The 11,645-nt window shown below is 27.3% G+C and overlaps 2 long non-coding RNA genes across 2 annotated transcripts; one reads left to right on the forward strand and one right to left on the reverse strand.

Annotated features, from left to right (window-relative positions):
* The first annotated feature begins 1,442 nt into the window (after positions 1-1,442).
* On the forward strand, positions 1,443-2,827 carry LOC148202579 (uncharacterized). The gene is made up of 3 exons (XR_015784792.1): positions 1,443-1,503; positions 1,862-1,959; positions 2,541-2,827. It is a non-coding gene; the product is annotated as an uncharacterized LOC148202579 (long non-coding RNA).
* An 848-nt stretch (positions 2,828-3,675) lies between these two features.
* On the reverse strand, positions 3,676-4,894 carry LOC148202580 (uncharacterized). The gene is made up of 3 exons (XR_015784665.1): positions 4,817-4,894; positions 4,247-4,381; positions 3,676-4,167 (listed from the first exon to the last, which is right to left on the reverse strand). It is a non-coding gene; the product is annotated as an uncharacterized LOC148202580 (long non-coding RNA).
* Between the last annotated feature and the right edge of the window lie 6,751 nt (positions 4,895-11,645).

An 11,645-nucleotide genomic window follows, 5' to 3' on the forward strand; every position in this document is an offset into this window, starting at 1 on the left:
TTTCCTCCAACTCTCTTCTCTCACAATTTCTCTAGAATTTTGATGTAAATATTCAGCTTCCCCCCTAGGCTATTTATAGCCAAAAAAATTTACTATTCATTTTTACTATTCATTTTTACTATTCACTTTTACTATTCATTTTTACTATTCAAAAATTATTTTTTATTCACCATTCTTATCTCTTAATCATTAATTCTACGTGGAGTGTTTTCTTCCATAATTTATTTTAATATTTTTTTTTTAACTATTTACTATTCACTATTCACTATTTACTATTTACTATTCACTATTTACTATTTACTATTTACTATTCACTTTTCTTAAAAAAAATCCTAAATAAGTTATCAAAAATTTGAAGCTCTCCCTCTAGAATTACTATAATTTTATATCCAAAATCTACATTTTTCTATCCATTAAAATTATTATTACTAATAAAATGCTAAAATTTACTATTATAAATATATATATATATTTTTTCATGGGTCTTACATATATAAAATTCCTTTATCATTATTTTGGATGATTGTAACAACTTTATAGTTCCTATCTTTGTCTAGTGTTCTTGTTCTTATTAAAAATATTGATGACTATTATATAGTTTTATAATATATTTTGGGATGTTAGACAAAGAACTTTTATTGTAGAAGTCATACATTTATGTATTAATATTTTTTGTTTGAATTATTATTAAATACTACATATTTATCCTTAGTACATATAAATATATAATATTGATATTTATCACTTTAAGTAAAAATAATTAGAATTTATTTTATTACATATTTTTTTAAAACTAATTATTTATTTCATTATAAAAAACTTTCAAATAGTAATTAATTTTATAGACAAAGAATAATTAATTAATTTAAATATTCATTTATAATCTATTAATTAATAGTCTTTAAAATAGTCACTATAATAAATAAAAAATTATAATTAATGAAAAATTTAGATACTAATTGTACTCAAAAGCTTGATAATTAATGTTGTGATAAGATATAATTAGTTATTAATTATAATTTTTTATTTATAATAAAGACTATTACAAATTATTTATAATTTATAAATTAATATTTATGTTAGTTTATATTGTGATTAATTATTTTTTATCTCTAAAATTGATTGCTATTTAAACAGTTTTGGTATTATTTTACAAACACTAAAATTATTTTCATTGAGATTTAGATAATTAATTTATTAATAATGATAAATAATCTCTTGAAGTTATCATATTATATATTTTAGTTAAGCTGATTATACTTTCTTTTCTATCATTACATATATCTTATTTTATGAATGAATATTCAATTTAGTGAAAAGTTTGTTTGACTAAATTAATAATTTTCTATTTAAAACTTTTAGAATTACAGACAGAAGTGAAGAGATAGTGGGTCTCGCCTATATAAAGGTAAAGTAAAACCCTAAAGTTTCATGCCTCATCGTTTCCTCCGCTTCGCTTACGCCGTTTCCTTCTGTCTTTCCATTTCCTTCGCTGTTGTATCGGTAAGTTTTGATAAATTAAATTTATATTAATATATTATATGTATGTTATTGGTATCTGTTTGAAAAACATCGATCTAGTTTATGTACTTCTATATTTTGAATATATTTTTACATCTTATTTATGTACTGATTTTCTTTTGTTTTTTGATTTAGTAGTAAACATATATTTATTTTTAACCATTTCTTTTAACATATGCATCTAACTACATTAATAAATCACTTCATTTATTCATCTCACAAAAGAAAAAAGAAAGTAAAATAGTCTATTTATCTCAGAATTTAGAACTTAAAAATTTATACAATCTTATTCACAAATTATATTTTTCTATTGTTTAATCTTCTGTGATTTTGCTATCAGGTAAACAGAGATCCAACAAATGCATGCATCAAAAATCAATGGCTGCTGATCAAATAAAGATCTTATCTTTCACAGCAAAAACATTACATAATCATCAGGTTAGCATATAATAAAACTTATATTGCTCTTTCAGATCTACCTTTCTTAAAACATATGAAACATTGTGCACAGTCACATAAATAATATATTAAATTAAGTTAAATATATTTTTTGGTTTCTTAATTTTAAATACAAAATTATTTTTTAAATTTTAAATTAATTTGGTTTCTCATTTTTAAAACATAAAAATTTAGTTTTTTTAACCAAATTTTATTAATTTAAAATGTTTTTATCAATTAACATTAAAATAATATATATTAAACAGGATAAATAACTCAAATATTATAAAAATAATTAAAAAAGTTAATATTTAGTATATAGTATTTAATTATCGATAAACTCTATTAGTAATAATTAAATATTGTACAGACAAATTTTATTCCTGTGTATTGAGAAATTTGATATGAAATAGATAAATATTGTGATTCGTAAACTGTAAGTAAATTTAAAGAAATTTTGGGTATATATTTTTGACACTTTTTTAATTATATCATAAAATAAAATTTTGACATTTTTCAGGATATTTTTTTTATTGTTAGAAAAAAACTTAATAATATATGGTTTAACTTTCTTTTAATAGATGCAGAAACTTGGAGCCGGAATAAACAAACGGATATACAGCTAAAGTTTCTGTATAGAATGAAAATTTTATTTGTATGCTTTTTTATATATATATGTATAGTGATGAATACATTTATTTTGTAATTGAGATGCCATGAATGTATCAAAGAGACTACTGAATTTTATTCTCGCTTAGTCTCATTTTGTATTTGTATGTTTCAATGTATTATTTTATATTTGTATGTTTCAATGTATTGATAAATTTTACATCCAGATATTAATCATAATGAAAATTGTGTTTGTTTAATTCTATCACGATAAACAATAAATTACTAATATTATTAACTTAGGAATACGATAAACATATGTTGAAAACTTAGGAATACGATAAACATATGTTGAAACTGAACAGAAAATACAATAGAAAATAAAGAAAAAACAAAATAATTGAGAATATAATGGGTATGATTTTTTTTTTTAATTTTTAGCTAATGCTAAATTAAATGGATAAAGAATAAGTTAAAAGTAGATTTTGTGATATTTTCTGATTTATAAATAATTTCTTCAAAGGTTGTTTTGCGTCAAACATTTGATATGAACTAACAGTTTAATGTTTTCCATAATTAATGTTTAAGGTAATATTATCATTATCTGCCATTAGTGATAATTGAGAGAATAGTACGAAAGAGATGGTGGTTTCAACAAAATCGGAGGTATTATGAAAGAACAAAAAGTAAATTGACAAAGTTAACTTAACCCAATTCTTCTTTTAATAAATCCATGTAAGAACTCCACTTAACACTTATTTAAATTTGAAGAAATGGTTAGAAGTATAAAACGATAAAAGAAAGGGAGTTTACAAACACATTAGACAAATGTATATATTATACTTAAATCACTAATATGTAGAATAGTACGAGGTTAAGGAAAATATGTTTTTCACTAATCTCTTTTATAATTAGGTTTAGTTAGATAAATAGATCGTAGTAAAATGAGAGTTTGATCGGAGTAAACATTCACTTTGAAAATCATTATCTGGGAAAAAGTAATGCAAGGTTGGAAAAAGAAAAGGAAAACTTTCTTAGTTTTGTGAGTTTGATTGGTATAACGTTGAATAGATCAGCATCAAGCTTTGGAAACATCAAAGGTTTTATGCATAAAAGACAAATCGCATTGTCAGATTCAACCATCTTAGTTGAATGCATTTAAAATTGAGCCATAATCTCTCTTATCAGAATACATTGAACTGTGTGGCATATGGATATCCACTGAATTTACCTATACAACAACGTATTCAAACATGCATTTACTTTCCTCACCAAAGTTCCATTTCAAGATGCAAGGGCTTTAAAATGTTAAAAAGGCTAACATGAACACATTAATGCTTGAATTAGGTTTCAAATAGCTGCCTCAATGAAGTTTATTCAGAAACCTGAGAAATTTTCTGAAAATAAAAAGCTAACAAAAAAAACAGTGTATTTCTATTAAGTAATTTTTGTTTCCAATAAATCACTCGGCAATGGAATCCAGTCATGAATTTCTAACTCAGTATGAAGATGTTGTTCGGTATGAAGAATTCCAATTAACGTTTTGCCCTCGCTAAGCATGAGTTATGTCTTTATGCAGAAGGGTTAGAGGATCATCACCTAAAAAAACAGTGCCACACAGTTACTTCCATGCACGAGCTTCTGAATATTTCATGTGTAAAACGATAAAACTTCTTACCTCTCATGCTTGACATATTGTAATGTCTTTACTGTGAAAGATTAGTTGATTTGATGAGCAGCGTCATCCCTTGATTTTGATGCATTGAGACAACATACCTTATTATAGGAAATATTATTTCTGAATAGCATGTCTCTGCAACAGTTTTTAAATACGTTATCAATTGTACATCCAGATATTAATCATAATGAAAATTGTGTTTGTTTAACTCTATCACGATAAGCAACAAAATATTAATATAAACATCTTGAAACTGAACAAAAAATACAGTAGAAAATAAAGAAAAAACACATGAAATTCACAGTATCACTATATATTCAGAGAATCGTCTAGATGATTTCAAACTGCGCATGAGCTTCGTATTTCATTCTGACTGGATAAGGGTAACAGAAATAAAGTTGATAACAGATTTTGTAAGTCGAATAATTGAAGTGTAATCTGATATATAGAAATGTATCAATGTAGGGAAGGGAATCCCATCAAGTGTTTGTGAAAATGAAAGAAAGAAACATTCACAAAAGCGAAAGAAGCATAAACTAAGAGCAAACCTCTGGGATTGAAAATGTTTACCTGTTAAAAGAAAATATGAATGAGGATGAAAATTCTAAGTGTTTTGACTGTGTTAGGTGAATATTGGATGTATTTATAGTGGACCAAGTAACCACAGAAAAGTTTTGAAAATCACAGAGAAATAATTGCAATAAGCGAAGAAATATAGATTTTAAGATAATTAAAGTTATTTACAGCTGTTGTATCTCAGTCTCTACTTTGGCTTTTATGTATAAAACGTTAGAAAGCTGTAACGCACAGTGTGAATTTAAATCTCAACATTGCATGCCTGCCATTTCACTTTGGCTTTTATATAATTCATTATTATCTCAAACTGAACTCATTATAGAAAAGGACAATATTTTTTAATTATTTCCTCAAGACAGTCTGACGAGATAGCAATGCATGGATGCTTTTCTCAATAAAACATAAAACGTTGCAAACAAATAATAAATCACATCTATAATATTGTTATTATTAATTTAATCAAATATAAACTATTACACGTCATCTTGCAAACAAATAACAACCGAATACATTGAAATTGTTAGATACATATAAATACATTGTAAGTTCTTTGAATGAACATCTAAACCACATAATTTTGGAAGCTGAAGCCACCATGTTCCATCAGATTTCAGATCCAATTTTGAACGAGAGTGTGCTCTTAGATCATGTTTCAATCAAATTCTATGTAATAATACATGTCACTATGAATAATAATATATCTAGCAAAATCCATAATATCAATATAAAAAAGTATTAAATTGATTAAAATGATTATCAAATTTCATTAATACAAGTAGCTGTAAAGAATAGGTTGCAAGAACAACAAAACATAAAATATTAACAAATTACACTCTCAAATTAATTAATTAACACATGTAACTTAATGTACTAACTACACAGAAAACCTTAATCAATTCACAATATTAAACAAATTTTCTCATATATACTAAGCAATGTTAAAATATAACTTTGGTGAATCATATCATGATAATGCAACTAAGTTGTTATCCTCTCCACAATATTGCATCTCTTATAAATATTTCCACAATAACATGAACTGTTTATAAGTATATTAATTAGCTATTTTACTTTTTTTTATATATGAAAAAATAAAATAATGCAAAATTTGATATCTATCAAATGCATGTGGAATTTTCTTATATGATATTATGCTGCTAATGAAATTTACATTTCATCTCTCACAGAAAAAAGCAATACATATTATACAAAATCTCATTACCTTATTAAATTAGCATCAAGTTAATGCAACACAACAGATAATAAAATGTTCATTTTATAACTGTTAAGTTTTAATTCATTGAATAATTTATTAATATTATTATGACAAATACACTTATCTCTTTTTAAGTGATATTTGTCTAATGACATTTGCTTAATATTTCTTACAAAAGCAATGCTTTTATATATTTTCTTACATAGATTATTGCGTTGCATTAAACTTAGATGCTAATATGATGAACTTTTCTACATTATGCGAATTGTAACATCCCAATATCTCACATTGGATAATTCATAATTTATATATTGTAACATTACATTTACGGTAACATCCCGTAATCTCACCCTTATAAAATTCACTAGTTGATATATTTTAAACTCAGATTTCAACTATAAACTCATAAATATAACTTCGAATTCTTCTAAGCTTATTCTTCTAGTCTCTCTCTTCATTGGCATTGGATCAGACGACATTCCTTCATCTGCTCCCGTATAACGAATTATACGATCATCGCACATACCCAAACAAAACAAACACAAACAAGTAGGGTGAGCTAACATGCAACAAATCATTTATAAAATCATAGCATAATTACCTTGATATAAACATCATATAATAATTATGTTCGACACTCTCATACCACAATTCCTATTAGACATTCGTCTCACAATACCCAATAGACACCACAATACCCAATAGACACTCATCCGGATGATACGTTGATGAGCGGTCACGGGAAGGTTATGCACTTGTAATGACTTCTACTTCTTTTTTTTAATATACTTTCAAAATACTTCATACCATTTACAAGGTTAATCCCCTCACTATGTCCAAAACCGGCACATAGACCAGGACCTCCTGCTCCTCTCACCACATAATTCATCCCTCTCTACTTGAGACTAGATGATTATTAGAGTATCAGGATAACCTCCAACTACGGGACCCTCAACATCAACATATACACAAATACCATAACATTTATTTAATCTCTCCACAAGACTCATACCATACTAATATTCCTCAACTCACATTATACCCTTACAAAATCTCCCCATACTACCCATAACATGTTCAGATGCATAAATTCAAATGCAGTATAATAAAATGCAATTATCACAATTATAATTCATAATTCCATATCTACCACAAAAATGAATTCATCAGACATTTCCATTCCAACAAGATATATTGCACAATATTTTAATAGTACAAAATCTGTTCAATAAGATTTAAGTTAAAAACTTGTCGAGTAGACTTCCAGGAAAGAGAGGTGCGTCACAATGGACAACTTAAGTACCAAATCTTTCCTTAGCCAAAGTGTTCCTCAACTAGTTTTTAACAAATTTCTTATTTACAGATTCAAAACAACAGCATATAATATTAACACCGAATTTCAATATAGATAAACATACAGTAAGCATTAACAGTATTCATACATAATTTCAAGATATGAATAGTAATAAAACAATACTAAGTCATAATATAAAAGCATAGAAATACTAAATCATAATATAAAAGCATAGAAAAGTTAGCTCCCCTACCTCTATTCCAGACTTAATCTCATGCTCCGAATTTGTTTCCCTGAAACCCTTCAGAACCTCTACTCTTCTTGCAACTAAAAATTTCTCCCTAACTCTTTCTTCTCTATTTCTCAAGCTCTCACTTGATTCCTCTTTTCTTGGTGCAAAATACCCTTCCCTCCCATGGCTATTTATAGTAAAAAAAATTTACTATTCATTAATATTTTAATATTATTTATTATTTTAATATTATTTAAAAATAATATTTCAATCATTTTCTCACCAAATCTGATCCTAATTTCTACCTACTACTTTCTTCCATGCTAAGGAATCTTAATGCTGAAAATTTATTTTTACTATTTACTTTTTACTATTTACTATTTACTTTTTACTATTCCATTTAAAAAAATTTTACTAAATAAGTTACCAAAAATTTGAACCTCTCCTTCTAAAATTACTATAATTTTATATCCAAAATTTACAATTTTCTATCCATTAAAATTATTATTACTAATAAAATACTAAAATTTACTACTATAAATATATATATATATATATATATATATATATATATATATATATATATTATTTTTATGGGTCTTACATTCTCCCCAACACAAAAAAATTTTCGTCCTCGAAAATTCAAAAATTCGAAATAAAGTTATGATTATTTCACCTTATCTCCTAGTTTCCTTGTAAATTCATTTACTCTACTTATTTTGTGCATCAAATTTCTAGCATGTCAAATTTGAAATGTATTCACGAAAAAATTAAAATCATAAACCTTCAAAACACTTTTACTTGACACTTTTAGCCCCATGAAAACCACCATTAAACATACCTCACTAGTCTCAAAATAATTCATTAATGTTTTAAAAGAACTCATCACTCATAAACTATTAATCACAAGATTTCATAAAACTTTTCATTCCTACTATAACAAGAAAGTAATTCTCCTTATAGATCCCTATTTAAGACTTCCATGACCCCATTAAACTCTAAGAATCATTTTTTTTTTTTTCCGTAACAACTTTCCATTATTTAATACAGTTTCTACTCCTAGAAATCGTACGCCTCCAAAAGCCACTTATGTTTACCAAAATTTTATACTAGATTGCTCCACCTTACCCTATACTTCTATTTTCCGTAAAATTTCTAATTACTCTGATGATTACACGGAGTCCAAAACACTATTACTAAACAATTCATCCTTATGTTTTCTTTTCTATACCCATTTAACAAGGACTTGTCCAAAAATAATACTTATATTGAGTATGCTTTATAACATCCATAGAAACTCTTCCACACTTAAGATTATGCATCATTTCCTTCACTCGTCCTTGATGAACTTATCTGATTCTCGATAATATTGCATTCACCCTTAACTACACTTAATGTTCAACAATCAACTCACAATTCTTGAAGACCATAAACTTCTAAAAACATATTGTAACATGACCAAACTATCCTTTCGATCATACCCTAGACTGCAATATCTATCCTTCACTTGCATTGGTCAGACATCCCTAAAATACTCATCCTCATCCTTTACATCACCATTGAGGTTTGAATACTACCACATAACTATACCTGATGAAATTTCTCCAATCACAACCTACAACTTCTTAATTATTCCAAATTCCCTAATCACATTGCAACCCTCCTTTTTATCTATTTCCAAACTCTTCTTCTTCCTTATCTTGTCATGTTCATAATAATATCAATTCAACCTACACTACCTCAACTAACTTTAATATTCCAAAATCAATAAAATTTACAACCATAAATCATGACATTTTAATCCTATCATAAAAATACCAAATATTTGCATAAGCCGAAAGCCAAAATTTTCGTACCTGGATTTTCTCCACTACTCCTCATACCAAATTCACATATTCTCAAATCTTATCTCTAATGCATTTACTGAAAAAAATCTAACCATCTCCTTTTAATCATCCATTTAGCTTAGAATCCTTCCAATACTTCATTCTTCTCTAAAGACATCGTGTTCTCTTAACTTATAAATTTCTCCTCCTATTAAACTTTCTCTCAATCCTCTTTATGCCTTATACAACTTCTTATTTACTCTTCTTCGTCTAATATTTGATTTATTCTTAATCTACTTCAGTATTCCTATCCCTTTTTATTTTAAACTTTATCTTCAAATCTTCCACCATTTTCTTTCTTCAGATTCCAATCATCGCTGATACATCAATCCATGTTACCAATCTCACACAATGCCACTCTGTTTCTCATCAATACTTCCTTCTCTTCTGACTTCTAACGTTACTGATATACTAAACCAAACTGATTTCTCAAACCTTGCCACATTCCTGCTTATCCAAAGCTTATCTTAATCTAGCCTTTGAACTCAACTCCTTTTTGTGAAACGTAAGATATCTCATCTATTAATTTTGTTCTAGAAACTTCTAAAAAATTTACTTCTAAACACCAACATCTTCACTCATCCATTGAAACTTAAACTCTAGTATTATATCTCCCTATCAAGGCTTTAACTAATTCTAATATATTTCCTCAAACCCTCAGAATTAAGAAAGGAAAATCATCTATGGTAAAAGTCATGGTAATTAGACACAATACTCTACTATCTAGATTTAGAGGAAATGGTAAATTATACCATTTAGACTCAATTCTTCACAGAGAAGACACGGAAGACCCACAACACAGAGGTCATCCTAAGGACGAACTGCTCTGATACCATTAATGTAACATCCCAATATCTCACACTGGATAATTCATAATTTATATATTGTAACATTACATTTACGGTAATATCCCGTAATCTCACACTTATAAATTCATAGTTAATATATGTCTACACATGTTTTAAACTCAGATTTCAACTATAAACTCATAAATATAATTCGAATTCTTCTAGCTTATTCTTCTGTCTCTCTCTTCATTGGCATTGGATCAGACGACATTCCTTCATCTGCTCCCGTATAACGAATTATACGATCATCGCACATACCCAAACACAAAACAAACACAAACAAGTAGGGTGAGCTAACATGCAACAAATCATTTATAAATCATGCATAATTACCTTGATATAAACATCATATAATAATTATGTTCGACACTCTCATACCACAATTCCTATTAGACACTCGTCTCACAATACCCAATAGACACCACAATACCCAATAGACACTCATCCGGATGATACGTTGATGAGCGGTCACGGGAAGTTATGCACTTGTAATGACTTCTACTTCTTTTTTTTAATATACTTTCAAAATACTTCATACCATTTACAAGGTTAATCCCCTCACTATGTCCAAAACCGGCACATAGACCAGGACCTCCTGCTCCTCTCACCACATAATTCATCCCTCTCTACTTGAGACTAGATGATTATTAGAGTATCAGGATAACCTCCAACTACGGGACCCTCAACATCAACATATACACAAATACCATAACATTTATTTAATCTCTCCACAAGACTCATACCATACTAATATTCCTCAACTCACATTATACCCTTACAAAATCTCCCCATACTACCCATAACATGTTCAGATGCATAAATTCAAATGCAGTATAATAAAATGCAATTATCACAATTATAATTCATAATTCCATATCTACCACAAAAATGAATTCATCAGACATTTCCATTCCAACAAGATATATTGCACAATATTTTAATAGTACAAAATCTGTTCAATAAGATTTAAGTTAAAAACTTGTCGAGTAGACTTCCAGGAAAGAGAGGTGCGTCACAATGGACAACTTAAGTACCAAATCTTTCCTTAGCCAAAGTGTTCCTCAACTAGTTTTTAACAAATTTCTTATTTACAGATTCAAAACAACAGCATATAATATTAACACCGAATTTCAATATAGATAAACATACAGTAAGCATTAACAGTATTCATACATAATTTCAAGATATGAATAGTAATAAAACAATACTAAGTCATAATATAAAAGCATAGAAATACTAAATCATAATATAAAAGCATAGAAAAGTTAGCTCCCCTACCTCTATTCCAGACTTAATCTCCTGCTCCGAATTTGTTTCCCTGAAACCCTTCAGAACCTCTACTCTTCT

The sequence above is a fragment of the Vigna umbellata genome, chromosome 3, assembly GCF_029865625.1.
Source record: "Vigna umbellata cultivar VRB3 chromosome 3, Vumbellata_1.0, whole genome shotgun sequence".
Classification (NCBI taxonomy): domain Eukaryota; kingdom Viridiplantae; phylum Streptophyta; class Magnoliopsida; order Fabales; family Fabaceae; genus Vigna; species Vigna umbellata.